The sequence below is a fragment of the Antechinus flavipes genome, chromosome 4 (genome assembly GCF_016432865.1).
Source record: "Antechinus flavipes isolate AdamAnt ecotype Samford, QLD, Australia chromosome 4, AdamAnt_v2, whole genome shotgun sequence".
Taxonomy (NCBI): domain Eukaryota; kingdom Metazoa; phylum Chordata; class Mammalia; order Dasyuromorphia; family Dasyuridae; genus Antechinus; species Antechinus flavipes.
The window spans coordinates 163,478,680-163,504,584 of record NC_067401.1 but is presented as its reverse complement, the minus strand read 5'-3'; the positions used below and the strand labels follow the sequence as shown (position 1 = coordinate 163,504,584).

Here is a 25,905-nt window from a genome sequence, read left to right as displayed (position 1 = left end):
CTAAGTCAGTCTATGACTTCAGCGCCAAAAAAATGAATCGGGCCAAAACGTGTTTTATAGAGAGGAGAAAAGATAATCACAAAATTGAAATAGAAGAACAAAAAGTCAAGAATATCAAAAGAATTAAGGAGAAAAAAATACAAAGGATAGTGGCTTACATTCTCCAGTCGATAAATGGTTCAAGGATAGGAACAATTTTCAGGTGAAGAAATGGAAATGATTTCTAGTCCTATGAAAAGGTGTTCTAAACCACTACCACTACATACTCCTCAGATGGGCTAAGATGACAGGAAAAGATAATGATGAATATCGCAGGGAATGTGGGAAAACTGGGACACTGATACATTGATGGGGGAATTTTGAACTAATTCAACCATTCTGAAGAGCAATTTGGAACTATGCCCACAGGGCTATCGATACATGTATATCCTTTGACCCAGCAGTGTTTCTGCTGAGCCTGTATCCCAAGGAGATCATAAAAGAGGGAAAGGGACCCACATGTGCAAAAACGTTTGTGGCAGCCTTTTTGTAGGGACAAGAACCTGGAAACTGAGTGGATGCCCATCAGTGGGAGGGTGGCTGAATAAGTTATGGTATATCAATGTTATGGAACATTATTGTTCTTTTTTTTTTTTTTTCATTATTGTTCTATAAGAAACGATCAGTACAATGATTTCGGGGAGGCCTGGGGAGACTTACATGAACTGCTGCTTAGTGAAATGAGCAGAACCGATAAAGGCCTCATTTCCAAAATATAGAGAATTGACTTTTATGTATAAGAAATTAAGCCATTCTCCAATTGATAAATGGTCAAAGGATATGAAGAAGACAATTCTCAGTCAAAGAAATTGAAACTGTTTCTAGCCCTATGATAAGATGCTCCAAGTCATTATTAATCAGAGAAATGCAAATGAGGACAACTCTGAGATACCACCACACCCTTGTCTGATTGGCTAGACTGACAGGGAAAGATAATGCGGAATGTTGGAGGGGATGTGGGAAAACTGGGACCCTGATGCATTGTTGGTGGAATTGTGAATGAATCCAACCAATCTGGAGAGCGATTGGGAACTTTATTCACAAAGTTATCAAACTGTGAATACCCTTTGATCCACCAGTATTACTACTGGGCATATATCCCCAAGGATCTTAAAGAAGGAAAAGGAATCTGTATATACAAAAATGTTTGTGGCAGCCCTCTTTGTAGTGGCCAGAAACTGGAAACTGAGTGGATGAACATCAGGTGGAGAATGGCTGAATAAACTGTGGTATCTGAATATTATGGAATATTATTGTTCTGTAAAAAATGACCAACAGGATGATTTCAGAGAGGCCGGAGAGACTTACATGAACTGATGCTGAGTGAAATGAGCAGGACCAGGAGATCATTGTATACTTCAACAACTATATTATATGATGATCAATTCTGATGGACGTGTCTCTCTTCAACAATGAGATGAAGCAAATCAGTTCCAATAGAGCAGTAATGAATAGAACCAGCTACACCCAGCTTAAGAATTCTGGGATATGAGTGTGAACCCCTACATAGAATTCCCAATCCCTCTATTTTTATCTGCCTGCATTTTTGATTTCCTTCACAGGTAAATTGTAAATTATTTCAAAGCCCAATTCTTCTTTGGCAGCAAAATAACTGTATGGACATATATACATATATTATATTTAATATGTACTTTAACCTATTTAACATGTATTGGTCTACCTGCCATCTAGGAGAGCGGGTGGGGGGGAAGGAGGGAAAAAATTGGAAAGGTTTTGCAATTGTCAATGCTAAAAAATTATCCATGCATATACCTTGTAAATAAAAAGCTATAATAAAAAAAAAACCCTGCCAATTAAAAAAAAGAAAAGAAATGAGCAGAACCAGGAGACCACTGTACACGGCAACAGCGAAGTTATACAATGATAAATTCCGATGGTCCTGGCTCATTCTAAGAATGAGATGATTCAGGACAGTTCCTATGATCCTGTGATAAAGAGAGACTTTTATACCCAGAGAGAGGGCACTGGGAACTGAGAGTGGATAACAGCATAGTACCTTCACTCCTTTTGCTGTTGCTTGCATTTTGTTTTCTGTAATGGGCTGAGGCTTGAGTTGATGCACTGAGGTCCCAAGCACATGAGGCTAAATAGTAATTGGACCATACTCTATTAATAGATAAGCTTGGAGAGAGAATGGCCCCCACCCACTCTTTGTGCAAGTCCTGATGTGTTGTATAGGAAATGACGATTTTGGTGGGTGGAGGCAGGGGAGTGGAAGGGGAAGGGGAGGAGAGACTTTTGGGGACGGCCATTGCCACAGTTGCCTCCACAGTTGACTCCACTGTTGGCTCCACTGTTGGCTCGGCTCGCGTCGCTCTCTCTTAGCTGGCTTCCTGTCGCAACTGCCTATATTTGCTATCGCAATCTTTCTTGCCTATATTTGCTATAGCAATCTTTATTCACCTCTTCACTTCAATAAATATTGAAGATTTTTCCCTTAACCTGAATTCCTGACTCCGGCTGACTTTAAATACACGGTCATTACAGTTTTCTTTCTTATTTTTTTTCCTTTTGGATCTGATTTTTCTTGTGTAGCATGAAATTGTATCAATATGTATACATACACTGAATGTAACATATTATAGCATGATTAACATATATTGAATCACTTGCCATTTAGGGGAGGGAGTGGGGGCAGTGGGAGCAAAATCTGAAACACATGGTTTTGTAAAGGTTAATGTGGAAAAATTATCCATTTCTATGTTTTGAAAATAAAAAGCTTAAGTAAAAAAGAAGGAAAATGAAATAGGATGGGGGCTTAGCATTACCAAACCTAAAAGTATAATATGAAGCAGCAGTTCTCAAAACCATTTGCTCTTAGCTAACAGAGTGGTTGATCAGTGGAATAGATGACAGTGATCAAGGCCTATAGTTATATAGTATTTGATAAAGCCCCAAACTTCAGCTTCTGGTAATAAAAACTCACTATTTGATAATAAATCTCAGGGAAAAGTGGAAAATCACATCTCAGAAACGCGGCTTCGACCCATGGGGTGTGCATCTCACACCCCATGCCAAAATATGGTCAAAATGGAAAAGATCTCCACCGAAACCACAAGTGGTTGGAGAGCCCTGCCATGGGGCCTCTGAGCAAAGTCAATCTGGCAGGGGGAGCAGGCTTCCTGGGAGCAGGTGTTCCAAGGGAGGGCTGCGGGGGAGGGGTGGTCCCCAGCACCATCAGGCTTTCCTTGGGCACATATTGGCCAGGCTGACAAAACGGCCTGAGGATCGCTGCCAGCTTGTGTTCAGGGAGGCCGCGGGTTGGACACAGGGAGTGGAGGCTGTTCTTTCCCAAGGGAGCAGCTGGCTGCAGATCAAAGAGAAGTGGATGCTGGCTTGCCTGTGGGAGTGGAATTGGGCCAGAGGGAGTTGAAAGCCCCCAGAGGGGGGAAAGATGATGTGCCCTTTCGTTCTTTAGCATGGGGCTGTCCCTGGGAACTCTGAGAAGGTGGCTAAGAGTCGGGGAGCTTGGAGAGCAGGGCTGTGGTGCCTAAGGGTAAACGTGCAGCAGCCCCGTAGCTGATTGGGCAAGTCTGTGACCTCTCAGGGGGGATGAGTGCCCCTCTGATGTCCTTTTCCCAACATTACAGACGACTCTCTGTGTGGGGCCACGGCTTGCAGTCAGTCTCGAATTTCCCCTGCACCCTTCAAGGTGAAGTCCTGGCTGGCAGGATTCCCCTTTCTTTGCCGTTCTGTCGCCCCAGTGAGCATGGGAGCCCCTGGAATCAGTATAGAAGTTCCCTCTCAGTCTTTTCCCCATTTTCAAGCTTTGTGGAGGACAATGAGCTCACTTTCTGAGCAGAGATTCCCCAGGGAAGCGGTTTAGCCCCCAAAGTCCTTCTGAGCGTCACCATGGAGTCTCGTAGCTTTCTGTGCCCATCTTCCCCAAAACTGGACCCATCAGTGAACCATTCGCCATCGAGGCTGTGGAGAGAAGCATCTCACCTAGAGCAGACAATGTAAAGTTTCCTCACTGCTATGAATAATAGCACTGGACTGTGTAGGGTCAGGAAACAGGGCGACGGGTGGCCAGGGGGACACAGGCAGAGAATTAAAGTGGGAGGATCTACTAGGAGGGCCTGATAGTGGATTAGCCTTTGCTAGCCAGCAACAGAGATGGGCTGGAGCTTCTAGAATGCTCTGAAGCCGGTGGGCAGTTTTCAAAGCTGTTTATAACTGTTGGTCAGTAACTTTTTAGACTGGGTCTGGGTAATTTGGGGTCCTATGGTTATCTTGTGCAACTTTTTCTGAATGTCTGGAGCAGCTGAAGTAATCACACACATGTTGAGGACAGGGGTCCCTTCAGGAGAAGAGCAGTCCAGGTAGGTGTATGTCTTTTCAATGAATATTAACTTCACTTCCAAATTTAAAAAAACAAAAACAACTCACCAAAAAGCAGAAAAATCATAGAAATACCAAAATAAAAATATTGCCAAATCCCAGCCGCATAAGAGAATTCAAAAGCTATCACAATAAATTTCCTTTTCAAGAAACTATCATAACAGAATTTTGGTTTCATGTTCTTTGATTTCACAACATCCTGTGGTTCTCTCAGTTTCATTAGTGCATTGGTCCCCATCCCCGCTTTGAGAATTCTCTCTTGTATTCTCAAATCCTTATTACAGTGTTAGAGTGCACATCTCATTTACTGTTGTGTGTCAAAGAATATTTCAAATACACTCATATTTTGTGATTTGGGCAGTCTGAGAGAACCTACCCATCCTACATTAAGAAAAGTCTACCTGAAATCCTAGCCAATAAATGAACTTGACCTGTAGAGATTCATCCTTTTGACGTTCAGACCCTTTGCCATAATCATTCATCCTCTTAATTCTTCCTGTGGTCATACAAGGGAGAGTCTCAGTTGCCTCCCTTCCATTTCCTTTAATGATGACAGAGGCAAAATGGAATGGAGAAAGGAGGAAATTGGGAAAGGAATGGGAAAGAATTGATCACTTGCATCCATTGTGATGGGCAGACTCTACTTACTGCCCAACCATTGTAAACCCTGAAAAGCAATGCCTGGGCTGTGCTACCTTAACTATTAGGGCCTTGTGGGACAGGTCCTCCTTTAGTTGGGTGGATGGGGGTAGTTGTTGTAATAAGCTTTTAGGAGTTGTGTAGAAAACTTTCCCTGTAGGAAATCTGCAGCTCAATGGGGAGAAGAAACAGGGTACTTCCCAAGGGTGAGAATCAATCAAACAACATGTAGCAATACTTTTTCAAGATACAAAAACTTCATTGGAAACGGGAGGTCAACAAATACATAAACTAGAACCCACCAGAAACATACAGAATTTCTGGACAGGCACATGAGAAGGCATAATCCTAATAGAACAGTGGGATTCCTTTAGGAAAGAGGTGTACAGGGTCCTGAGGTTGATGACAAGGTGAGTGAAGGAGAGCAAGCTTGTGGGGGAGGAGTGTTGTAAAGGAAGGACTTAGAACCTGCATAACTAAATGGATGAACGTGGCCAAGTAAGAGAAAAGGGTAGGGGATGCCTGATCCTGCAAAGCTGGGTGCCTGGAGTTGAGAATGTCAAACAAGGAGAGAGTTTGGGAGACCAAGGTTGTCCAATGTGTTTTGGACACATGGATATTGAGTTGCAAATTGGGCATTCAATTAAAAAGGTGCAACAGATATCATATGGGAATTGGGGAGCACAGCTGAGGAGGTAGACTAGAGCCCCATCAATATGCCAACTGGGGACCTCATCCATTTCCAGGACATCCAAGTAGGAGCACACAGAGCAAAAAGATGACTGGTGACAGAGGCATAAGGGGATCATGCCCAGGGTCCATGAAATGAATAAAGATCCAGTCAAAGAGCCACACAGGACACACCAATCAGTAAAGAACCCAGGGAGAGCAGAATCGTGAAAACTCTGAAAAGAGAGTCTCCTGAAGGAGAAGAAAAGGCAGTCACTCCCCAAAATGCTGCCAGAGAGATGCTAAAGGGTCACAATTAGACTGTGGTCTTTCAGCTTTTGTACTATGGAGGTTATCAGTCACTTTTCATTTCAATGAGTAAAAGTCATCTGAATGAGGAGGAGAGAAGCCAGAGTGCAGAAAGCTTGGGAGAAAGAATATCCAAAAGCATTCATTTTGTACTGTGGGTCAAAGGCTGGACTAAGCCTTGGGGGCGGGATGGACAGGCCCAAGCCAGTCCCTGGCATGGGGAACCTCCCAGTCTGCATGCAAACAAATCTGTACCAACAAGTGGTTTACAAGGAAAATTGAAAGTAAGGAAGTTGTCCCTTGGGCTTCCTCAAATGTGAAAGGTGGGACAGCACAAGCAAGAACAAATAGGAGAGGGTCCAGCTCTAAGCCAAAGGCCAGGCATCTCTGAGTCCATCTCTGCTCCCTGTAGTGCTGCTGTCTTTGCCATCCACCCTCTTCTATTTCCTGATTTCTCTCCTTTGGATCCTATATTGCCTTCTTCATCCAGAGGCTTGACCCCTCTCCTATGGCAGAAGCCTCTCCCCAAAGGCCAAGGCATCCCCAGGCAGCGAGTTTCGCCCTTATGGGAAAAGGGCCCCCCAAACTCCAGGGCAAACAGTCCAACTGAATGTGAGGGCTGCACAGAGTTGGCTTGACTGAACACCTCAGGCCTGTGCAAAAGTGCCAAGTCCCCCGTCGTCTTCCCAGATGATGAGTTGAAAATGGGACATTGGAAAATGACAGCACCCCAGATTTCATGAGAACAGTTCAGTTTTATTAAAAACTGAATGTGAGGGCTGCACAGAGGTGGCTCCACTGGCACTATCTTCTGGTGTACAATCCTTTTGGACTGTATCTTAAAAATTAAAAATTGAATAGAATTTAACTTTTTTTTAGTATTTCGTAAACTTATTTATTTTTAATAAACTTTGTTCTATGAATCATGTGGGGAAAGAAAAATCAGAGCAAAAAGGAATGATCATGGGAGGGAGAAAAAGAAAATAAAAGAAGTGAACATAACATATGTTGCTTTACATTCTTTCTCCTTAGTTCCTCTTCTGAATGCAGATGGCATTTGCTGTCCAAAGTCTATTGAAATTGCTTTATTTAAATCACTAAAACACTGAGATCAATTCTTTCCAGCTTTATTTTACCTAAACTATTCTTCCTTCTACTTGTTCCACTCAACATCAGTTTGTGTAAATCTTTCCAGGCCTTGCTAAAATCAGCTTGTTCTTCATTTTGCATATAGTCCTAATATTCCCTTGCCTTCATATACCACCACAGCTTGTTCAGCCATTCCCTATCTGATTCGTATCTATTCATTTTCCAATTCTTCGCTACCACAAAAACAAGCTGTTAAGAAGCTATTTTGCACATGTGGATCCCATTTCCTCTCTTACGATTTTATCGGAATACAGACTCAGAACTGGCACTGTTGGGTCAAAGGGTATGTCCAGTTTTGTAGCTCTTCTGGCCTACTTCCAAATGGCTCTCCAAAATGGTTGAATCAAATTCTAAAAAATGAGTTGGACAAACAACAAATCACAGAAACATTCCATAGTTTCGTCCAAAAGAATGACAATAATGAAACAATGTACTTCAACCTATGAAATATGCAGCAAAGACACTGAGTTCTTATGCCAAATTTAAAAATTTCTAAATAGCTGAATCAAATAAAAATTTGAGATCAATGACTTGGGTATGCAACTCAACAAGCTGGGAAAAGAACAAAAAACAACAAATTAATGTTGGATTAATTGTTGGATTAGAAATTCTGAAATTCCAAGGAGAGATTAATAAAATGGAAACTTAGGAAACGATTGAACTAATAAAACTAAGAGATAATTTTATGGAAAAAACAAACCCCAACAAAATAAATATACTTTCTGTTCATTTGATCAGCAAAAGGAAAGCAAAAAAAATAAAACCATATCACCAGCATCCCAAATAAAAGGGGGGAACTTAGCATCAGGACAAAGAAAGTAAAGCAATAATAAAGAGCCATTTTGCCCAACCATAGGTAATAGTCTGAAGAACTATGCTAAATGGATGATATTGAGAATAATACAAATTGCCAACAATAAGAGAAGGGGAAGTAAATCACTTAAATATTCCCATATTAGAAAAAAGAAATAGAACTAGCCAGTTTTTAGAAAAAAATCTCCAGGACGAGATGGATTCCTAAGTGAAGTGTACCAAACATTTAAGAACACTTAATTCCAATCCTTTGTAAATTGTTTGGCAAATGGGCCAAGAAGGAATACTGCCAAATTCCTTCTATGAGTAATTACCAGGAAGAACCACAAGAGAGAAAAAAATTCCAGACCAATCTCCTTAATGCATTTTGATGGGAAAATCTTACATCAAATATTAGTAAGAGATTACAGCAAAGAAATTGGAAACTGAGTGGATGCCCATCAGTTAGAGAATGACTGAATAAGTTAGGGTATATGAATGTTATGGAATTTTATTGTTGTATAAGAAATGATCAGCAGAATGATTTTAGAAGGGCCTAGAGAGACTTGCACGAATTGATGCTAAGTGAAATGAGCAGAAGCAGGAGATCATTGTACATGGCAACATCAATATTATACGAAGATCAATTCTGATAAAAGAGTCTCTTTCCAACGATGAGATAACTGATGCCAGTGCCAATGCGATATAGTGAGTCATCTCCATTCAGAAAGAGAACTGTGGAAATTGAATGTGGATCACGATATAACATTCTCACTCTTTTTGTAGTTTGTTTGCATTTTGTTTTCTGACTCATTTACTTTCTTTTTTTGATATGATATCTCCTGTACAGCAAGAGAATTGCATAAATATGTTTATGTATATTGGATTTAACTTATATTTTAATGTGGTATCATATATATATATAACACAAAATTACTTGTGGGGAAGGAGGAGAAAATCTGAAACACAAGGCTATGCAAAGGACATTGTTGTCAAATTATCTGTGCATATGTTTTGAAAATAAAAAACTTTATGAAAAAAATAAAAGAGTCTGCAGCAACTTTTCCCCAGGATAATACACCATGAGCAAGCAGGATTTGTATCAGGAACGTAGTAGGGCTGGTTCAATCTCAAGAAAATTATTGGTATAATTGACTATATCAATAACAATATCAATAGAAATCATATGATAATCGCAACAGATACAGCAAAAGCTTTTGAGAAAATACAGCAGCCATTCCTATGAAAAACACCAACTAGCATAGGCTTCAAGGAACTTTCCTTCAAATAATCAGCTGTATCTGTCCAAAACAGCAAGCATTATTTGAGACAATGCTCTGGGTGCATTCCTAATAAGATCAGAGGTGAAACAAGGATCCCTTTTACCACCACTCTTCTTCAACAATGTAGAAGAAATGTTGGCTTGAGCAAGAGGAAATGAAAAAAGAAATGAAAGGAATTAGAATAGGCAATGAGGAAATCAAACTATCATTCTTTGCAGATGAGATGATGACATAGCCTAGAAATCCTAGAGAATCCTAGAAAGCCATCCAGAAAACTACTGGAAACAAAAGCTTGAGCAAACTTGCAGGATATAAAATAAACCCACACAGATCATCAGCATTTCTGTATGTTACTAAGAAAAGGCATCAGCAAGAGATAGCAAGAGAAATCCCTTATAAAATAATGTAGACCAAATAAAATACTTGGAGTCTAACTACCAAGACAAACCCAAGAACTATGAGAACACAATTACAAATCCCTTCTCAGAGGGATAAAGTTGGATCTAAACAATGGGGATAATATCAATTGCACATGGGTAGGCTGAGTTAAGATGAGAAAAATGACAATTCTGTCTAAGTCAGTCTATGACTTCAGCGCCAAAAAAATGAATCGGGCCAAAACGTGTTTTATAGAGAGGAGAAAAGATAATCACAAAATTGAAATAGAAGAACAAAAAGTCAAGAATATCAAAAGAATTAAGGAGAAAAAAATACAAAGGATAGTGGCTTACATTCTCCAGTTGATAAATGGTGAAAGGATATGAACAGACAATTTTCAGATGAAGAAATCTAAACGATTTCTAGGCATATGAAAAGGTGCTATAAATCAATACTACAACACACCCTTCAGATTGGCCAAGATAACAAGAAAAGCCATTCTCCAGTCGATAAATGGTTCAAGGATAGGAACAATTTTCAGGTGAAGAAATGGAAATGATTTCTAGTCCTATGAAAAAGTGTTTTAAACCACTACCACTACATACTCCTCAGATGGGCTAAGATGACAGGAAAAGATAATGATGAATATCGCAGGGAATGTGGGAAAACTGGGAAACTGATACATTGCTGGGGGAATTTTGAACTAATTCAACCATTCTGAAGAGCAATTTGGAACTATGCCCACAGGGCTATCGATACATGTATATCCTTTGACCCAGCAGTGTTTCTGCTGAGCCTGTATCCCAAGGAGATCATAAAAGAGGGAAAGGGACCCACATGTGCAAAAACGTTTGTGGCAGCCCTCTTTGTAGTGGCCAGAAACTGGAAACTGAGTGGATGCCCATCAGTGGGAGGGTGGCTGAATAAGTTATGGTATATCAATGTTATGGAACATTATTGTTCTATAAGAAACGATCAGTACAATGATTTTGGGGAGGCCTGGGGAGACTTACATGAACTGCTGCTTAGTGAAATGAGCAGAACCGATAAAGGCCTCATTTCCAAAATATAGAGAATTGACTTTTATGTATAAGAAATTAAGCCATTCTCCAATTGATAAATGGTCAAAGGATATGAAGAGACAATTCTCAGTCAAAGAAATTGAAACTGTTTCTAGCCCTATGATAAGATGCTCCAAGTCATTATTAATCAGAGAAATGCAAATGAGGACAACTCTGAGATACCACCACACCCTTGTCTGATTGGCTAGAATGACAGGGAAAGATAATGCGGAATGTCGGAGGGGATGTGGGAAAACTGGGACCCTGATGCATTGTTGGTGGAATTGTGAATGAATCCAACCAATCTGGAGAGCGATTGGGAACTTTATTCACAAAGGTATCAAACTGTGAATACCCTTTGATCCACCAGTATTACTACTGGGCATATATCCCCAAGGATCTTAAAGAAGGAAAAGGAATCTGTATATACAAAAATGTTTGTGGCAGCCCTCTTTGTAGTGGCCAGAAACTGGAAACTGAGTGGATGAACATCAGGTGGAGAATGGCTGAATAAACTGTGGTATCTGAATATTATGGAATATTATTGTTCTGTAAGAAATGACCAACAGGATGATTTCAGAGAGGCCCGGAGAGACTTACATGAACTGATGCTGAGTGAAATGAGCAGGACCAGGAGATCATTGTATACTTCAGCAACTATATTATATGATGATCAATTCTGATGGACGTGTCTCTCTTCAACAATGAGATGAAGCAAATCAGTTCCAATAGAGCAGTAATGAATAGAACCAGCTACACCCAGCTTAAGAATTCTGGGATATGAGTGTGAACCCCTACATAGAATTCCCAATCCCTCTATTTTTATCTGCCTGCATTTTTGATTTCCTTCACAGGTAAATTGTAAATTATTTCAAAGCCCAATTCTTCTTGGGCAGCAAAATAACTGTATGGACATATATACATATATTATATTTAATATGTACTTTAACATATTTAACATGTATTGGTCTACCTGCCATCTAGGAGAGCGGGTGGGGGGGAAGGAGGGAAAAAATTGGAAAGGTTTTGCAATTGTCAATGCTAAAAAATTATCCATGCATATATCTTGTAAATAAAAAGCTATAATAAAAAAAAAACCCTGCCAATTAAAAAAAAGAAAAGAAAAGAAAGGATATGAACAGACAATTTTCAGATGAAGAAATCTAAACGATTTCTAGGCATATGAAAAGGTGCTATAAATCAATACTACAACACACCCTTCAGATTGGCCAAGATAACAAGAAAAGCCATTCTCCAATTGATAAATGGTCAAAGGATATGAACAGACAATTTTCAGATGAAGAAATCTAAACGATTTCTAGGCATATGAAAAGGTGCTATAAATCAATACTACAACACACCCTTCAGATTGGCCAAGATAACAAGAAAAGCCATTCTCCAATTGATAAATGGTCAAAGGATATGAAGAGACAATTCTCAGTCAAAGAAATTGAAACTGTTTCTAGCCCTATGATAAGATGCTCCAAGTCATTATTAATCAGAGAAATGCAAATGAGGACAACTCTGAGATACCACCACACCCTTGTCTGATTGGCTAGAATGACAGGGAAAGATAATGCGGAATGTCGGAGGGGATGTGGGAAAACTGGGACCCTGATGCATTGTTGGTGGAATTGTGAATGAATCCAACCAATCTGGAGAGCGATTGGGAACTTTATTCACAAAGGTATCAAACTGTGAATACCCTTTGATCCACCAGTATTACTACTGGGCATATATCCCCAAGGATCTTAAAGAAGGAAAAGGAATCTGTATATACAAAAATGTTTGTGGCAGCCCTCTTTGTAGTGGCCAGAAACTGGAAACTGAGTGGATGAACATCAGGTGGAGAATGGCTGAATAAACTGTGGTATCTGAATATTATGGAATATTATTGTTCTGTAAGAAATGACCAACAGGATGATTTCAGAGAGGCCCGGAGAGACTTACATGAACTGATGCTGAGTGAAATGAGCAGAACCAGGAGACCACTGTACACGGCAACAGCAAAGTTATACAATGATCAATTCCGATGGTCCTGGCTCATTCTAAGAATGAGATGATTCAGGACAGTTCCTATGATCCTGTGATAAAGAGAGACTTTTATACCCAGAGAGAGGGCACTGGGAACTGAGAGTGGATAACAACATAGTACCTTCACTCCTTTTGCTGTTGCTTGCATTTTGTTTTCTTTCTTATTTTTTTTCCTTTTGGATCTGATTTTTCTTGTGTAGCATGAAATTGTATTAATATGTATACATACACTGAATGTAACATATTATAGCATGATTAACATATATTGAATCACTTGCCATTTAGGGGAGGGAGTGGGGGCAGTGGGAGCAAAATCTGAAACACATGGTTTTGTAAAGGTTAATGTGGAAAAATTATCCATTTCTATGTTTTGAAAATAAAAAGCTTAAGTAAAAAAGAAGGAAAATGAAATAGGATGGGGGCTTAGCATTACCAAACCTAAAAGTATAATATGAAGCAGCAGTTCTCAAAACCATTTGCTCTTAGCTAACAGAGTGGTTGATCAGTGGAATAGATGACAGTGATCAAGGCCTATAGTTATATAGTATTTGATAAAGCCCCAAACTTCAGCTTCTGGTAATAAAAACTCACTATTTGATAATAAATCTCAGGGAAAAGTGGAAAATCACATCTCAGAAACGCGGCTTCGACCCATGGGGTGTGCATCTCACACCCCATGCCAAAATATGGTCAAAATGGAAAAGATCTCCACCGAAACCACAAGTGGTTGGAGAGCCCTGCCATGGGGCCTCTGAGCAAAGTCAATCTGGCAGGGGGAGCAGGCTTCCTGGGAGCAGGTGTTCCAAGGGAGGGCTGCGGGGGAGGGGTGGTCCCCAGCACCATCAGGCTTTCCTTGGGCACATATTGGCCAGGCTGACAAAATGGCCTGAGGATCGCTGCCAGCTTGTGTCCAGGGAGGCCGCGGGTTGGACACAGGGAGTGGAGGCTGTTCTTTCCCAAGGGAGCAGCTGGCTGCAGATCAAAGAGAAGTGAATGCTGGCTTGCCTGTGGGAGTGGAATTGGGCCAGAGGGAGTTGAAAGCCCCCAGAGAGGGGAAAGATGATGTGCCCTTTCGTTCTTTAGCATGGGGCTGTCCCTGGGAACTCTGAGAAGGTGGCTAAGAGTCGGGGAGCTTGGAGAGCAGGGCTGTGGTGCCTAAGGGTAAACGTGCAGCAGCCCCGTAGCTGATTGGGCAAGTCTGTGATCTCTCAGGGGGGATGAGTGCCCCTCTGATGTCCTTTTCCCAACATTACAGACGACTCTCTGTGTGGGGCCACGGCTTGCAGTCAGTCTCGAATTTCCCCTGCACCCTTCAAGGTGAAGTCCTGGCTGGCAGGATTCCCCTTTCTTTGCCGTTCTGTCGCCCCAGTGAGCATGGGAGCCCCTGGAATCAGTATAGAAGTTCCCTCTCAGTCTTTTCCCCATTTTCAAGCTTTGTGGAGGACAATGAGCTCACCTTCTGAGCAGAGATTCCCCAGGGAAGCGGTTTAGCCCCCAAAGTCCTTCTGAGCGTCACCATGGAGTCTCGTAGCTTTCTGTGCCCATCTTCCCCAAAACTGGACCCATCAGTGAACCATTCGCCATCGAGGCTGTGGAGAGAAGCATCTCACCTAGAGCAGACAATGTAAAGTTTCCTCACTGCTATGAATAATAGCACTGGACTGTGTAGGGTCAGGAAACAGGGCGACGGGTGGCCAGGGGGACACAGGCAGAGAATTAAAGTGGGAGGATCTACTAGGAGGGCCTGATAGTGGATTAGCCTTTGCTAGCCAGCAACAGAGATGGGCTGGAGCTTCTAGAATGCTCTGCAGCCTGTGGGCAGTTTTCAAAGCTGTTTATAACTGTTGGTCAGTAACTTTTTAGACTGGGTCTGGGTAATTTGGGATATGAGTGTGAACCCCTACATAGAATTCCCAATCCCTCTATTTTTATCTGCCTGCATTTTTGATTTCCTTCACAGGTAAATTGTAAATTATTTCAAAGCCCAATTCTTCTTGGGCAGCAAAATAACTGTATGGACATATATACATATATTATATTTAATATGTACTTTAACATATTTAACATGTATTGGTCTACCTGCCATCTAGGAGAGCGGGTGGGGGGGAAGGAGGGAAAAAATTGGAAAGGTTTTGCAATTGTCAATGCTAAAAAATTATCCATTTCTATGTTTTGAAAATAAAAAGCTTAAGTAAAAAAGAAGGAAAATGAAATAGGATGGGGGCTTAGCATTACCAAACCTAAAAGTATAATATGAAGCAGCAGTTCTCAAAACCATTTGCTCTTAGCTAACAGAGTGGTTGATCAGTGGAATAGATGACAGTGATCAAGGCCTATAGTTATATAGTATTTGATAAAGCCCCAAACTTCAGCTTCTGGTAATAAAAACTCACTATTTGATAATAAATCTCAGGGAAAAGTGGAAAATCACATCTCAGAAACGCGGCTTCGACCCATGGGGTGTGCATCTCACACCCCATGCCAAAATATGGTCAAAATGGAAAAGATCTCCACCGAAACCACAAGTGGTTGGAGAGCCCTGCCATGGGGCCTCTGAGCAAAGTCAATCTGGCAGGGGGAGCAGGCTTCCTGGGAGCAGGTGTTCCAAGGGAGGGCTGCGGGGGAGGGGTGGTCCCCAGCACCATCAGGCTTTCCTTGGGCACATATTGGCCAGGCTGACAAAATGGCCTGAGGATCGCTGCCAGCTTGTGTCCAGGGAGGCCGCGGGTTGGACACAGGGAGTGGAGGCTGTTCTTTCCCAAGGGAGCAGCTGGCTGCAGATCAAAGAGAAGTGAATGCTGGCTTGCCTGTGGGAGTGGAATTGGGCCAGAGGGAGTTGAAAGCCCCCAGAGAGGGGAAAGATGATGTGCCCTTTCGTTCTTTAGCATGGGGCTGTCCCTGGGAACTCTGAGAAGGTGGCTAAGAGTCGGGGAGCTTGGAGAGCAGGGCTGTGGTGCCTAAGGGTAAACGTGCAGCAGCCCCGTAGCTGATTGGGCAAGTCTGTGATCTCTCAGGGGGGATGAGTGCCCCTCTGATGTCCTTTTCCCAACATTACAGACGACTCTCTGTGTGGGGCCACGGCTTGCAGTCAGTCTCGAATTTCCCCTGCACCCTTCAAGGTGAAGTCCTGGCTGGCAGGATTCCCCTTTCTTTGCCGTTCTGTCGCCCCAGTGAGCATGGGAGCCCCTGGAATCAGTATAGAAGTTCCCTCTCAGTCTTTTCCCCATTTTCAAGCTTTGTGGAGGACAATGAGCTCACCTTCTGAGCAGAGATTCCCCAGGGAAGCGGTTTAGCCCCCAAAGTCCTTCTGAGCGTCACCATGGAGTCTCGTAGCTTTCTGTGCCCATCTTCCCCAAAACTGGACCCATCAGTGAACCATTCGCCATCGAGGCTGTGGAGAGAAGCATCTCACCTAGAGCAGACAATGTAAAGTTTCCTCACTGCTATGAATAATAGCACTGGACTGTGTAGGGTCAGGAAACAGGGCGACGGGTGGCCAGGGGGACACAGGCAGAGAATTAAAGTGGGAGGATCTACTAGGAGGGCCTGATAGTGGATTAGCCTTTGCTAGCCAGCAACAGAGATGGGCTGGAGCTTCTAGAATGCTCTGCAGCCTGTGGGCAGTTTTCAAAGCTGTTTATAACTGTTGGTCAGTAACTTTTTAGACTGGGTCTGGGTAATTTGGGATCCTATGGTTATCTTGTGCAACTTTTTCTGAATGTCTGGAGCAGCTGAAGTAATCACACACATGTTGAGGACAGGGGTCCCTTCAGGAGAAGAGCAGTCCAGGTAGGTGTATGTCTTTTCAATGAATATTAACTTCACTTCCAAATTTAAAAAAAACAAAAACAACTCACCAAAAAGCAGAAAAATCATAGAAATACCAAAATAAAAATATTGCCAAATCCCAGCCGCATAAGAGAATTCAAAAGCTATCACAATAAATTTCCTTTTCAAGAAACTATCATAACAAAATTTTGGTTTCATGTTCTTTGTTTTCACACCATCCTGTGGTTCTCTCAGTTTCATTAGTGCATTGGTCCCCATCCCAGCTTTGAGAATTCTCTCTTGTATTCTCAAATCCTTATTACAGTGTTAGAGTGCACATCTCATTTACTGTTGTGTGTCAAAGAATATTTCAAATACACTCATATTTTGTGATTTGGGCAGTCTGAGAGAACCTACCCATCCTACATTAAGAAAAGGCTACCTGAAATCCTAGCCAATAAATGAACTTGACCTGTAGAGATTCATCCTTTTGACGTTCAGACCCTTTGCCATAATCATTCATCCTCTTAATTCTTCCTGTGGTCATACAAGGGAGAGTCTCAGTTGCCTCCCTTCCATTTCCTTTAATGATGACAGAGGCAAAATGGAATGGAGAAAGGAGGAAATTGGGAAAGGAATGGGAAAGAATTGATCACTTGCATCCATTGTGATGGGGCAGACTCTACTTACTGCCCAACCATTGTAAACCCTGAAAAGCAATGCCTGGGCTGTGCTACCTTAACTATTAGGGCCTTGTGGGACAGCTCCTCCCTTAGTTGGGTGGATGGGGGTAGTTGTTGTAATAAGCTTTTAGGAGTCCCTGTAGGAAATCTGCAGCTCAATGGGGAGAAGAAACAGGGTACTTCCCAAGGGTGAGAATCAATCAAACAACATGTAGCAATACTTTTTCAAGATACAAAAACTTCATTGGAAACGGGAGGTCAACAAATACATAAACTAGAACCCACCAGAAAAATACAGAATTTCTGGACAGGCACATGAGAAGGCATAATCCTAATAGAACAGTGGGATTCCTTTAGGAAAGAGGTGTACAGGGTCCTGAGGTTGATGACAAGGTGAGTGAAGGAGAGCAAGCTTGTGGGGGAGGAGTGTTGTAGAGGAAGGACTTAGAACCTGCATAACTAAATGGATGAACGTGGCCAAGTAAGAGAAAAGGGTAGGGGATGCCTGATCCTGCAAAGCTGGGTGCCTGGAGTTGAGAATGTCAGACAAGGAGAGAGTTTGGGAGACCAAGGTTGTCCAATGTGTTTTGGACACATGGATATTGAGTTGCAAATTGGGCATTCAATTAAAAAGGTGCAACAGATATCATATGGGAATTGGGGAGCACAGCTGAGGAGGTAGACTAGAGCCCCATCAATATGCCAACTGGGGACCTCATCCATTTCCAGGACATCCAAGTAGGAGCACACAGAGCAAAAAGATGACTGGTGACAGAGGCATAAGGGGATCATGCCCAGGGTCCATGACATGAATAAAGATCCAGTCAAAGAGCCACGCAGGACACACCAATTAGTAAAGAACCCAGGGAGAGCAGAATCGTGAAAACTCTGAAAAGAGAGTCTCCTGAAGGAGAAGAAAAGGCAGTCACTCCCCAAAATGCTGCCAGAGAGATGCTGAAGGGTCAGAATTAGACTGTGGTCTTTCAGCTTTTGTACTATGGAGGTTATCAGTCACTTTTCATTTCTATGAGTAAAACACATCTGAATGAGGAGGAGAGAAGCCAGAGTGCAGAGAGCTTGGGAGAAAGAATATCCAAAAGCATTCATTTTGTACTGTGGGTCAAAGGCTGGACTAAGCCTTGGGGGCGGGATGGACAGGCCCAAGCCAGTCCCTGGCATGGGGGAACCTCCCAGTCTGCATGCAAACAAATCTGTACCAACAAGTGGTTTACAAGGAAAATTGAAAGTAAGGAAGTTGTCCCTTGGGCTTCCTCAAATGTGAAAGGTGGGACAGCACAAGCAAGAGCAAATAGGAGAGGGTCCAGCTCTAAGCCAAAGGCCAGGCATCTCTGAGTCCATCTCTGCTCCCTGTAGTGCTGCTGTCTTTGCCACCCATCCTCTTCTATTTCCTGATTTCTCTCCTTTGGATCCTATATTGCCTTCTTCATCCAGAGACTTGCCCCCTCTCCTATGGCAGAAGCCTCTCCCCAAAGGCCAAGGCATCCCCAGGCAGCGAGTTTCGCCCTTATGGGAAAAGGGCCCCCCAAACTCCAGGGCAAACAGTCCAACTGAATGTGACGGCTGCACAGAGATGGCTCCCGCAAACCCCAGAAGCCTGTGCCAACCGGCCACGGCGCTCCTCTTCTCCAGGCCATCTCCCCGCATTTCCCCTCAAAACGTGAGGGAATAGATAGATGTTGGCTACGCCAAAGAGCATTTACCTCCCCTGCAAGGCCAGGGCAGAAAGGGAGCCACCTCCCCTCTCTATCTCCCCCATGCCATTTGGACCCTCTGCCTGTCATAGGCTTTAGGGACTCCACCAAAGCCCCAGGCCCAAGAGGCTCGCCCTGCCCACCTCCAAATGAAACCAGCCCAGTGCCAGGGGTAGAGCCAGGATGGCAGAGAGGACACAGGTTTCTTGGTGACTGTCTCCTGCAGCCTTCAGACAATTAGTCTCATTTGCTAATTGAGGGAAAAAAAGGAGAGTTTAATCAAATTTAAAGTAAAAAACCAACAAAGGAGATAAACCTTTAGCTAATTTGATTCGAAAAAGAAAAGAGGAAAATGCAACAGATATCATATGGGAATTGGGGAGCACAGCTGAGGAGGTAGACTAGAGCCCCATCAATATGCCAACTGGGGACCTCATCCATTTCCAGGACATCCAAGTAGGAGCACACAGAGCAAAAAGATGACTGGTGACAGAGGCATAAGGGGATCATGCCCAGGGTCCATGACATGAATAAAGATCCAGTCAAAGAGCCACGCAGGACACACCAATTAGTAAAGAACCCAGGGAGAGCAGAATCGTGAAAACTCTGAAAAGAGAGTCTCCTGAAGGAGAAGAAAAGGCAGTCACTCCCCAAAATGCTGCCAGAGAGATGCTGAAGGGTCAGAATTAGACTGTGGTCTTTCAGCTTTTGTACTATGGAGGTTATCAGTCACTTTTCATTTCTATGAGTAAAACACATCTGAATGAGGAGGAGAGAAGCCAGAGTGCAGAGAGCTTGGGAGAAAGAATATCCAAAAGCATTCATTTTGTACTGTGGGTCAAAGGCTGGACTAAGCCTTGGGGGCGGGATGGACAGGCCCAAGCCAGTCCCTGGCATGGGGGAACCTCCCAGTCTGCATGCAAACAAATCTGTACCAACAAGTGGTTTACAAGGAAAATTGAAAGTAAGGAAGTTGTCCCTTGGGCTTCCTCAAATGTGAAAGGTGGGACAGCACAAGCAAGAGCAAATAGGAGAGGGTCCAGCTCTAAGCCAAAGGCCAGGCATCTCTGAGTCCATCTCTGCTCCCTGTAGTGCTGCTGTCTTTGCCACCCATCCTCTTCTATTTCCTGATTTCTCTCCTTTGGATCCTATATTGCCTTCTTCATCCAGAGACTTGCCCCCTCTCCTATGGCAGAAGCCTCTCCCCAAAGGCCAAGGCATCCCCAGGCAGCGAGTTTCGCCCTTATGGGAAAAGGGCCCCCCAAACTCCAGGGCAAACAGTCCAACTGAATGTGACGGCTGCACAGAGATGGCTCCCGCAAACCCCAGAAGCCTGTGCCAACCGGCCACGGCGCTCCTCTTCTCCAGGCCATCTCCCCGCATTTCCCCTCAAAACGTGAGGGAATAGATAGATGTTGGCTACGCCAAAGAGCATTTACCTCCCCTGCAAGGCCAGGGCAGAAAGGGAGCCACCTCCCCTCTCTATCTCCCCCATGCCATTTGGACCCTCTGCCTGTCATAGGCTTTAGGGACTCCACCAAAGCCCCAGGCCCAAGAGGCTCGCCCTGCCCACCTCCAAATGAAACCAGCCCAGTGCCAGGGGTAGAGCCAGGATGGCAGAGAGGACACAGGTTTCTTGGTGACTGTCTCCTGCAGCCTTCAGACAATTAGTCTCATTTGCTAATTGAGGGAAAAAAAGGAGAGTTTAATCAAATTTAAAGTAAAAAACCAACAAAGGAGATAAACCTTTAGCTAATTTGATTCGAAAAAGAAAAGAGGAAAATCCAATAGTTAGTCCCAAAAATGAAAAGGGAGAACATTCACCAATGAAGAGGAAATTAGAGCAATAATTATGAGTTACTTTGCCCAACTTTATGCCAATGAATTTGACAACCTAAAGGAAATGGAGGAATATCTATAAATACATAGATTGCCCAGATGAACAGAAGAGGAAATAAATGTTTCCCACTGTGTTATAAAGAGTAATCTAGGGAAAAAAAAGAGTAATCTAGAAAGACAAAAATTAGAAATGTAATACTTTTTGCCATACTAAATCCGGCATTGAGAATATACTCTGAAAGTGTTAAAATACACACACACACACCCTGAGTCACTGAAGTTTTCCCTGCCTCTTTGTGAGCTCACTTGCAGCTTTTTTATCATACTGAAGCTGTTTACCATTTCCTTTGCCAATTGATTTGATAGGAGAAATAACTGAGGCAAACAGGGGTAAATGACTTGCTCACAGTCACACAGCTAGGACATGGGTGAGGCCAGATTAGAATTAGGCAAGGTCATTTTTCCTGAGTCCCAGCCCAGTATTCTTATCCATTGTAGCTCCCAGCAACCAGACATTGAGAAAAGAAATGGAAGCAAATTAAATGGCTACTCATAGGAGACTGGTTAAATTCTTGATGGTACATGAATGGAATGGGATACTATAATGTAAATAAGAACAACAAGCAGGAGACATATAGTGAAATTTGGAAGAACCCGCAGTTCTCCAAAGAAGAAAATTCTCCAGTAGAAACCTTTTCCCACCTCCTTGATGTCATTTTCTTTGATGTCATCCCATCAGAGTCCATTCACAATCACATTCTCAGTCCCTGTGATGCTCCTCTCTGTGTGCCCCAGTTTCAGATACAGTTTGCAAGACTTACAGATATAGCTTTTCTGTCTAGGGATGTAAATAGTTTAATCTTTAAATATATATATATTCCCACCCCCCCCCAACCTTCCTATAGTTCTTTGAGTCCTGTGTTTGCAGATTAAATTTCCTATTTTAATTTTTTTTTGTTTGTTTGTTTTCAGTAGAAATGACTGAAAGTCTCTTGACTTCAGTGAAGATCCACCTCCCCCCCCCCCACTTCCCCCTTGAAAAATGATGCTGAGTCTGGCTGGGTAGTTAATTCTTGCTTGTAACCCAGGTTCTTTGCCTTCCTGAATATGGTATTGCAGGTCCTCAGATCCTTTATTGTAGAAGCTACCAGGTCCTGGGTAATCCTGTTTCTCCTTGACATCTGAATGGTTTTTGTCTGGCAGCATGCAGTACTTTTGCCTTTAGATTGGAGTTTTGGAGTTTTGCAACAATGCTCCTTGAGGTTTTCCTTGTGTGGGATCTCTTTCCAGAGGTGATTGATGAATTCTTTCAGGGAGTATTTCCCCCTGCATTTCTGGAATAGCAGGCCAGTTTTCCTTCACGAATGCAACGCAGGCTTTTTTTTTTTTTAAAACAAGCTTCAGGTCATTTTAAACTGTCTCTTCTGGATCTATTTTCCAGGTCGCCTATTTGGCCACGAGGTATTTCATATTTTCTTCCTTGTTTTCATTCTTTTTAGTTCGTTTAATTGATTCTTGGTGTCTCACTGTGTCACTAGCTTCCATTTGCCCTGTACGAGTTTATACTGGGTATCTCTTTTTTCATTTGGTTTATGCTCCTATTTAAGGAGTTGTTTTCTTCAGAGTATTTTTTCTCATGTGAACCTACCCTAATCCATTGATCAACTACTTCTTAGCCAGTACCAAATGACTGCTGCTTTACAATATCATGTTAGGTCTGGAAAGCTAGGTAGGCCACCTTCATTTTCACTTCTTCCCCATCAATTCCCTTGATATTCTTGACCTTTTGTTCTTCTAGATGAACTTTTGTTAGTATTTTCTAGCTCTGTAGTTTGTGGGAACTTTGAATGGTAGAGTATAATAATAGAACGAGTAGCTGAATTTCGATAAATTATTTTTCTTGTATTAGCTCAGCCCACCCATGAGCACTTGATGGTCTTCCAATTGTTTAGGTCTGACTTCCTGTGTGTGTTGAATGTGCTTTGTCATTGTGTTCATATAGTTCCTGACTTTGTTTTGGGAGGTGGACTCCCAAATATGTTATATGATCTACAGTTACCTTCAATGGAATTTCCTTTTGACTATTTTGCTGCTAGACTTGGTTGGTGACATATAGAAATGCTGATCATTTATGTGGATTTATTTTGTATCTTGCAACTTTACTAAAGCTGTTCATTGTTCCTAGTATTTTTAGTTATTCTCTTGGATTCTCAAGTATACCATCATATCATCTGAAGACAGTGATAATTGTTTTTTTTTCATTATCTACTCTCATTCCTTTAACATGCCCCAAACTCAACTTACAAGCTTACTTCGCAAAACTTCCGACCTTTTAAACTTTGCTAGTACTGTTGAGGATGCCATTGATCCTGCTAGTTAACCAGACTCACAGCCTACCTGTCAGGGTTGAATTCTCACTCTCTCTCCACCCCCACATCCCCCATACCTTCAGTTTTTAGCACTGTAACATTTCCATTGTAGACCCCTTGTGGCATCTGGGATTGTTACTACTGTGGGGCAAATACTCATCAGCCCTTGTAACAATAGCTACATTTCTCCTCCCAGCAGTCCTTCTTCCACTCAGCTGTGCAATCAATCTTCCCAAAACACAGATCCATGTCACTTCCCTCAACCCCCAACTCAAGAACCTTCAGAGACTTGACTATCCCCTTTATGATCCAAGAGAGAATTTTGTGTAGCATGCCAAGGCCTTCACCAATGACCAGACTCCCCTTTCCAGCCTCCTTAACCTTTATTCCCTTCCATTTACTATGGAACCCAGGGAAAGGGAACCCCCTGCTTGGCACGACGTCCCAAGGGCATAGATCTAGGAAGTGGCAGAAATAGAACTAGGGTCTATCAGATCCCATTGTCACAACAACCCCCAAAGCCCACCCAAACAAGCCCCTCCCCAACCTATCCTCTTTCCAGGCTCCTTCCACCTTCCAGCCTGTCTCACCATCCTCAGTGATTCAGGGACACTAGGCTCCTTGCTGCTTTTCAGATGAAACCCTCCCTCTCCTGGGTCTTGTGCATTTGCCCTGGCTTTCCCTCATCCCTGTAAGTCTGTCCTTCCTCATGTCTGCCTCCTGAATTCCCTGTCTTCCTTCAAGGCCCTGAAATGCTGAAATGCTACCTTGACCTGTTACTCCTTCCTGTGAATGCCTTCTTGCATGGGTGATGTCCAAGTGACTTCTGGACAGCTCGGGGAAGAAAGGACCAGGGAAATAAATCATAGATGATAGGCTGACTGGGTGGCAGGTCAAAAGGAGTCTGACTATTGTCACAAGGAAGAGGAATATTGGCTTCAGTCAAAGAGGCTCATAAAGATGAAAAGGACAAGTGCAGGAGCTGCTCCCCACCAAAGAGATTGTTTTGCTCCTCCCAAATTCTCCATGAGATTAGTGAATGAGCTCTCTCCTTCCATTGGGAGATTTTCAGCAGATCCAAAGTGTTGGGTTGGGTTGCACCCCATTTGATTGGGTGCCGATTGCAGTTAAGGGAGGAAAAGTTCTAAGCCTTTAATAATCACTTCCTATGTATCAGGCGTGATACTAGGTGTTTTCCAAGGACTTCTCATGTAATTCTCACAACTCTAGCACACTTTGGATTTGAAGAAGCCGAGGCAGGTTGAGATGATAAGAATTTCCTAAGGCTCACACAGCTAGTCAAATATGAGCGTGGCCTTGATCTGCGGACTTTCTGATTTCTGAGCTCTGTCCAACTCCAGTACTGTGCCTTATAATCCGAGTCAAGGGTGTGACGGAATACGAAGCAAAAAGGGTTAGGGAAGACAGAGAAGAGGAAAAGGAGGGAGGTGGCAATTTTGTTGCCCTATCAAGAAAGCAAGCCACATATCTGTCCTTGATTGGACATGTATCTGAGAGGAAAAAAGCCGACTCAAGCAATTTTAGACAGAAGCATATCAATTTCCCCTTATCTCTCTACCCCGGACACAAAAATATTATTCCTAATTAATGGACAATCAGACAGAGACCAAAATTTAAAAAGTTTAGCTTTGAGAGATATTTTGAATCTTTGGTAAAGATACACTGTAGGGGGAAGAGTGACAAAAATATTTAGTGAGAATGACTGGGAAATAGTTTGAAACCCCATGAAGGGAGAGTGTGGCTTGTGTTCAGGATACTAACAAGCTTTCTCTTTCTGAGCCAATGCCAGAGCTGACTGGAGAAAGGTCAGTGGTATGAAGGAAAAATGGTGCCTTGTGATGTCACTTGTACCTCAGACACCCTTACCAAGATAAAAGGCCAGGAGTCTCACCAGTCCTGTTGAATGACTGGGAGAGTGAGAGTGAGAGTGGGTGATCGAGAGAGAGGGAGAGAGACAGACAGAGACAAAGAGAAGAGAGAGTAGAGAGGAGAGGAGAGAAAAAAGAGGAGAGGAGGAGGAGGAGAAGGAGGAGGAGGAGGAGAGGAGAAGGAGATAGGACATCGGAGGAGGAGAGGAGAAGGAGATAGGACATCGGAGGAGTGAGGAGCAGGAAGAGGAAGAAAGAGGAGAGCAGAGGAGGAGGAGAGAGGAGATCAGAGGAGGAGAAAGAGTGGAGGAGGAGGGTGGAGGAGAGAGGAGATCAGAGGAGGAGAAGTAGATAGGACATCGGAGGAGGGAGGAGGAGGTGGTGGAGGAGGAGAGGGAGGAGGAGAGGAGAAGGAGATAGGACATCGGAGGAGGGGAGGAGGAGGAGGAGAAGGAGATAGGACATCGGAGGAGAGGAGGAGGAGGAGGAGGAGGAGGAGATAGGACATCGGAGGAGGAGAGGAGGAGGAGGAGGAGGAGAAGGAGATAGGACATCGGAGGAGAGGAGGAGGAGGAGGAGAAGGAGATAGGACATCGGAGGAGGAGAGGAGGAGGAGGAGGAGAAGGAGATAGGACATCGGAGGAGGAGAGGAGGAGGAGGAGGAGAAGGAGATAGGACATCGGAGGAGGGAGGAGGAGGAGGAGGAGGAGGAGAAGGAGATAGGACATCGGAGGAGGAGGAGGAGGAGGAGGAGGAGGTGGCAATTTTGTTGCCCTATCAAGAAAGCAAGCCACATATCTGTCCTTGATTGGACATGTATCTGAGAGGAAAAAAGCCGACTCAAGCAATTTTAGACAGAAGCATATCAATTTCCCCTTATCTCTCTACCCCGGACACAAAAATATTATTCCTAATTAATGGACAATCAGA

At 43.1% G+C, this 25,905-nt stretch overlaps 1 long non-coding RNA gene across 1 annotated transcript; it reads right to left on the bottom strand.

Annotated features, from left to right (window-relative positions):
- Positions 1–1,938: 1,938 nt before the first annotated feature.
- Positions 1,939–14,593, bottom strand: LOC127560609 (uncharacterized). The gene is made up of 2 exons (XR_007953376.1): positions 12,837–14,593; positions 1,939–2,056 (listed from the first exon to the last, which is right to left on the bottom strand). It is a non-coding gene; the product is annotated as an uncharacterized LOC127560609 (long non-coding RNA).
- Between the last annotated feature and the right edge of the window lie 11,312 nt (positions 14,594–25,905).